Genomic DNA, 7260 nt, shown 5'->3' on the forward strand with positions numbered 1-7260 from the left:
TTTCGCTCAGCGTTAAAGCTATGCGATTGATTGATATAGCTGTTGGATTCTCTTTCAGTATCATCACATTGTTTTACTAAACACCTACTTGGCATATCCCCGTGTGTACTGTCCCCAAACGTTTTCGAACAATACGTCCCATATCAATGACATTACGCATGGATACACCTCTTCAATTGATGAAAAACCGATTTCCTGTCACTTTTTTTTCAGCCTCACACATTTACCACCCAACTTATTTGAAAAGGAAAAATCATCACGTCACCGTAGCTCTAACCCACCCACAATCTTTCGCCATTCCATCCGATAATCTTTCCCTATTCGAAGAAGAAAACACATTTGTTGTTTTACTCAAACCTCTATCATCAATCATTCCACGGTGATTGAGTTTCCCGCCTGTAGTGGGCGAATCTTTCCATATAATCACATTTTCCACCAGCGATTTCCACGTCGTCGTTTTGACTTTGATTTGACGGAAACAGTTACATATCAGCAAAGGGGTTAAGTCAAGTCACTATAATTACATTAAGATGGATTGAATTGGAGTATTCCCCCTTCCCATGTCGAAGTCAACAAGAGGTAATTACATAAAAACTGCATCAACTCGCCGGGTACTTACATTCTTTCTTAAAACTGACTCAACGGATCTTCTCACCCCAGTGAGGGAATTAAGATCGTCTATCGTCTCCGAAATGAACACTCGGAATAATTTAGTCATTATTTCAATTTTATGCTGCTTATCTCGAGCGACCGTTTGGCTCTCATTGTCACCTTTTTTATTGTGATACGCTCTCTTCTGCTTCCGCTAATGCATATTCAAGTTTTCCCCCCTCTCGAGTTGGGCAGCAAACGGCGCTGCAGGGCCACCAGAAGGAAGCAATTTCCTGTGATTTCAGCACTTTTGTTTATTTATCAACTGCTTCTACAAGTGACAGGTCATGCGCTTTGCCACCGGCAGCATTCGTCGGTTGACATCTTATTTACCCACCCTCTTCGGGCTGAATCTGGTCCGACCGTGATGACAGTCCTGTTATCTACCTCGGTCGGATCTTGATTGGTGTCGAGGGACACGCGCTGTCGATCCTGATGACCTTTCGTATCTAAACGGCAGTTGAAATAAATTACTAAAGAAGATTTACAATTTACTGTCAACATGGAATTGCTCAAAACAATTGCAAAATAGGGAGAGATGTTCAATCGGCAAAAACTTGTCTAGCTTCCGGAGCAGTCGAAAAATTTCTTTTCCCCGATCGATGACCTAAATTTTCCCATAAATATGACTTGATCCACCCGCTAATGAAGAAATCAATAGCAATCATGATGTACGACCTTTGCCGATGCTCCCTCGTCCTACTTACTGATGCTGCCCGTCTGCCAACAGAGTATGATGCCTTCAAAGAACTCACCACACAAGTGACATTAGACACCACCAGCCGCAGTCTGCCCTTGTTCGTTGTGCTCCCGGTAAAGTACTTGTGCGACCGAGTTCTCAGTTTTCCCAGACAAAATTGTCGAGGAAGTTGGCAGAAAATATTTGCCCCCTACCCTAGTTGGCCTCATTTGCACCGACGACCGGCGTCGTCATCTTTGGTATGCAGGACACTTTTCCTCACTTTGTAAATGTGTCTTCAGCCCGCACCGCACACGAGAACCAGCAAACATCGGAGAGCATCGTCTCGAATGTTTGTAAATACACTCTAATTTAGGTAAATCCCATCGTTCGGTCATTTCTCGCGTACGGGCAGACTTTCCCTTGCCGGTCGGTGGGGTTGTCCTTCACTACCGAAAAAAAAACACCATCACCTTCGACCGGAAAGAAGAGATCTGGGAAAGAATGTTGTTACACTTTCTCCAGCCAGCCAGTATTTTCGTTCAGTGACTCTGTGGAGGGAAATCTCGACTTGGCCTCGATGGCACGTGCATTTCCCGGTCCATTGAGGCACAATTGGCTGAGGGAAGAAGGGGGTGGCTGATGTGGTCGCGACTTTATGAATGGTGGAAGCGCGTGGCGTCATCGCATTCCACGACCGACACCCAGTTACAGTGTGGCAAAAGTGCTAAGCCACTTGTCTGGAGCGTGCTCGGACTTGGCAAGAAAGCAATCGATTTTTCTTAAATTTGCAGGAGCTATGTTTTTCGCTGACCAAATAGGTAAACGATAGTAAGAGATAGTATTCACACATAGATATTTTTAAGGGCTTCAGTATTGTTTACTAATTGGGGTTTTGATAAAATTGAAAAGTTTGGCAAATGTGAAAAATTTGGCAAACTAATGTTGCCATTAGCAACCAGATTGACATAGTTTCACTACAGATGAAGTCTGCAAGTTGTAGGTACTTGTTCGCTAACTGGGCGTTCTTTAACTGAGCTGCTTTTTAACTGGGTGTTCGTTAAGCAGTCTTACGAAAAAAAAAATGCCGTCACAATTAAATTTTCATTTTGTTGTTAAAATTGGTGAGGGGCAATTGAATGGAATTTAAACTGTTAATATAAATAAACTTGAAATCATTTTTATTTCACACGGAAATCTGGACTTGAATGTGTTTTTAGCGAAAGCGTCAAGCCTTTCTAAACTCGCAAAATTGAATACTGTGAAAGTAAAAATATCAAACTTTACACTGTTTCGATTAAATACACATAAAATTGTTTAACTTCGCTCAAACAATTCATTGCAGTTCCCCTAAGTGTTTTTTTGACGTTTGAGAAGTCAGCACAGTTAGCGAGTGTAATTCGCTAACTGGCCTTCACTCTTAGCCCAGTTAGCGAACAAGTACTGTAAAGGGTGTCCCAGAATATCTAAGCACGACTTTGGAACACCCCTGCTTGTTTCAGATGACGTTTAAACAGCTGATTATCACGCTGAATCATTGTTTACATTTCGACCAACAGTTTCGTGTATCGCAAGTATCGGTTCTTTACATTTCCATGACAATGCGAACCATTTCTCCGGAAAAGCGCAAACAGATCGTGTTCAAATGGTGTACTATCCCCAACATTTCTCTGAGTCAATTAGCGAAATTGGAAGGTGTACGCATCGAAGCCATTCAAAACGCGATTCGGAAGTATGGTGATGAAGCAACTTTCCAGGACAAGCAAAAATCTGGACGTTAACCGAACCCTGTTGACCGAAATCTGGACCGGAAAATCGTGCAAGCTTTCACTTGCAAGAAAAGTGCTTCGGTTCGAGACGTGGCTGAAAAAGTGGGATCCTCGAAGAGTAACGTCCAGCGGGCCAAGGCAAGAATGGGTCTAAAGACGTATACAAAGCAAAAGAAGCCGAAGCGGAATGAAAAACAAGCCGCACCCGCAAACCGAGGGCTTGGAAGTTATACGACCAATTGCTGTGCGGAAAATCGGCATGATTATGGACGATGAATCACGATGAATCATACGTTAAATTTGACTACAACACTCTTGTTGACGACGCGGATAAGTCGATTTTTACCGAAAAATTCGGTTAAAAGACTATGGGTTGGCAAGCCACTTGTGAGTGTGGTATGCTTTCCAAACCGTTTGTGACAGCGGAGACAAAGACAACCGATGTTTCCGTGCGTAAGTATTTAAACAAGCGTATGTTACCCATGATCCGCAAACACGACGCCTGTTTTGGCCGGATTTGGCGTCGGAACATTACTCCAAGGACACGGTAGCCTGGTATAAAACCGACAAGGTCCAATTCGTACCCAAGGAGATGAATCCGCCAAACTGTCCCCAGGCCAGGTCAATCGAAACTTTTTTCGTCCTGACCAAAGCATATTTGCGGAAACAGGTAAAGGCAGCGGATTCCGTTACAAAGTATGCGAAAGACTGAGAAAAAGTATCCAAAATTATTGGAAAGGAATCTGTTCTGAAACTAATGAGTAGCGTGAGATCAAAAATCCGCTCTTTGGCTTACGACTGATCGGATCTCGGATTTTCTACGTTAAACTGTAAAAGAATACTATACGTTAAACTGTAAAAAAAATACTACAAGCGGCACGCAAGCTGTATAGTAGCCTTGAATTTTTCTACACCCATTGGTTTAAGATCCCCAAAATGTGCTTCCATGTTTCCCCAAATAGAGAAATCCAGAGGGTTTGCATCTGGCGAAGAAGCTGGTCATAACTTCTTAGGAATGAAATCTGGCAAATTTGCTCTGTACCATGCTTGGGTAATTTTTGCTGCATGGGACCGGGCAGAATCCTGCTGGAACACCCATTTGTGGTTACTGAACCAGTCTTGTAAGCGGTCACGGTAGTCGACACATTTTCTGTGATAATCGACTGCTTTTGCCTCCGACACTTGGAAAACAAGCTATCATAGTACAGTACCAAACTCAAATGTCATACGACAGGCTCTGTCATATGAAACTTTCGCCGAAGACCGTCACGAATGTATGTATTTTAGTTTTTCTCATAATAAGAGCTGCTGATGTTGTGCCTGTGTGAATTCTGAAAATAGCAAGCAATGATGTCCTAGGAATAACATTTCTGATCAGAAATGGTTTAATTTACACCAAATTGAGGAATTAGAACGAAATTACTCATGTCATATGATAGTTATTTGATCATTTTCTTTTCTCTCGAATGTTATTCTACCGGTTGTGTTGTGTGAGAGAGACGACGGTAGAGCATGAGTGTAGGAATAAAAACAGACTGTCGCGCATGACAACGAAGCGAGTGTATTAAAAAACGTCGACAGTTTCAACCCCTGTACTGAACATCGTTGAAGCATGCTCCTTCAAATGGTTTTCCAGAACCTCTCTTACATAGTGAGCCGCGTTGATTTTCACTCCTTTGTCAAAAGAAGGCAGTGGTAGTCGCTAGTCTGCAGAAATCGCTTTCCAAACCATGACAGAAGTATGATTTGGAATCGTTGAACTGCGCGACTTGAAGAAGGGATATCCTGAATCGTCGCTGCATAGACCCTGTCGTTTTGAGCGTTGAAACTTTGCTGCCATACGAAGTTATTTTCGTCCAAAAATACGATCTAGGAAACACCATGCTGGCGAAGCAGTTCACGACAGCGAATAATTCGGTTCTTCTTGTTGGCTTCTGAAAGTCCATGAATTCTTCTTTTCTTGTACGGCAGCAATCCCAAATCGTCTTTGAGAACTGATCTGATATTTTTCCTGGAAACCGCCAGATCCTGAGCCAGTTTATATGATGAACGATAAGGATTTCGTCGAATCCGTTCTCGTGCTACTTTCACAAGCTGTTTAGTGCGTACGCTGCGCAGACGACCAGTTTTTTTTTCTTCAGAACGATGGTCTCCTCCGTCCTCCATCTTCTCAACGTCCGGTCGATTAATGTGCGACATATGTCTTCCTTCCTGTCTCAGCCAATATCTGGTTAGGACGCTACCCTTCAAATGCAACTGCAAAATCCTTTTTCTTTTGAAATCCATCGCTATCTAAGGCACTTCCCCAAAAACACCCAAAATTCCTCGGGGGAGTGGCTAAATAATTCTGGAGGGGGCCTGGCACCCCCATTAGCTACGCCAATGATGCTTTCAAGAGCTAGAGTTAGAAATTAAGTAAATTAGGAATCGGATTCAGTGTAAAGTTCTTCTGGATTATGCGAGAGCTATCTGGTGGCTAACACATGAAAGAGAGACTGATTAAACTGTAAACAAATTACTGTGCGCTATTTAATATTAATAATAACAATAACAGTGTTAATGTAATATAGCGCACAATAGTTTGATTACATTTTAATCAGTCACTCTTTCATGTGTTAGTTAGTGTGGATCTCTCGCATAATCCAGAAGAATTATTACACTGAAGCAAAAAAGTGCGTCAGTTATTTGGGTCTACCCTGTCTTTAAACTTATTTCAATTTGGTTCGAGCTGCCGTTTGATCCGATTCCCAATTTACTTAATTTCTATCTTTTATCTAATCTAATATTACACAAAAATTGCCAGTCCTTCAAAGCATCTTTACACACTTAGAAATTATCGCCGACTTCGGTAATTTTTACCGAAATCTGAACAGCTGAACTTTATCAAGTTATTTTATATTGACATTTAATCGATAGCATAATGAGACGTCTTCAGGCTCTACAAATTGATTAAGAGTTCAGAGATTTTACTTTAACCTCAGGCAACTTCGTAAAACTTCAAGGACTTCTAAAATTTTCAGGGAACATCGTAAAAAAATAAACAAACTTAGTAGATACTCTGGGAACTTTTAAGAGCTTCATGCAAATTTGAAGAAACTCAGGGAGCTTTGGAAAAGTTCAGAGAACTGCGTAGAAGTGGGAACTTTATTTTATCTTTGGGATCTTCTTAGAAGTTAAACATCATTTAATTTCAGGGATCCTCATTATTGTCCAGGAATCTTCATATAATTTCAGGACACTTTTTTGACGCCTTGTGAGCCTAGAATGGTTCTGGGTATTACGTAAAAGTTCAATAAAGTTTATTCGTGGAATTTCGCGGAAAATCAACGAGAAAAGTTAGAAGTACAGAAAACTTTGTAGAAGTTTTTGAATTTCGAAGCATTTTGAGGAGCTGAATAAAACTTCATATAAGTGTACGGAATTTAGAAACCGTTCGGGGAGTGTTGTAGAAGATCTAAAAATAATTCAGCAAACTTCTAAGACCTTCAGGAATCCTCGCTTCAGTTTAGAGAACTTCGTTGCAATTTGTCAGAGATCTTTCTTCGAAAAAGCTCAATGAACTTGGAAATTTTGGGAACTTCGTTAAATTGCAAGAAACTTTTTAGATGTTGTAATGCTTAGCTTTTACTCAAGAAATCCGATTTGAGCGTTACATTGTCTTAGTCCCTGCCGTTGAAATTTGGTTTAACCTATGTTAGTCTACAAACGACTTAAGCGCCACTCCGATTTGGAGGTCTTTTGAGGAATGTTTGTTTCAGGGATGCCCGACCTGAAACTCTGATTCTCAAGGCGAGTTATTGTTGTTACCAAACCGAATTCTACAACGTACAAAAATCTTGAGTCCAGTTCAAAATCAATTTGTGGACCTATTCAAACACGACGTAAATTAAAAAGTTAACCGACTTACTTGAGTTACCCTTAGTGGAAAGTAAAAACAAAACCTTTCATCGTAAAGGAAAGATTTATCGACTGATAAAGAATTAAGTCCTAGCGAATTTCAGCTTAAGAGAGTTAGATCTATTTATCTTCGAGCTCATTATCTTTTCAGGGTGAAAAGTTCTTACCCTAACACCAGGTGTGCACTAACTTGTGCACAGTGGTTCCTGGCTGGCTAAAACCACAAAAATTAAAGTTGATATTTTTTTATTTCAATATTTTTTT

The sequence above is a fragment of the Ochlerotatus camptorhynchus genome, unplaced genomic scaffold (assembly GCF_037179485.1).
Source record: "Ochlerotatus camptorhynchus isolate MF236.1 unplaced genomic scaffold, CSIRO-AGI_Acam_v1.1 ptg000127l, whole genome shotgun sequence".
In the NCBI taxonomy this organism is placed as follows: domain Eukaryota; kingdom Metazoa; phylum Arthropoda; class Insecta; order Diptera; family Culicidae; genus Ochlerotatus; species Ochlerotatus camptorhynchus.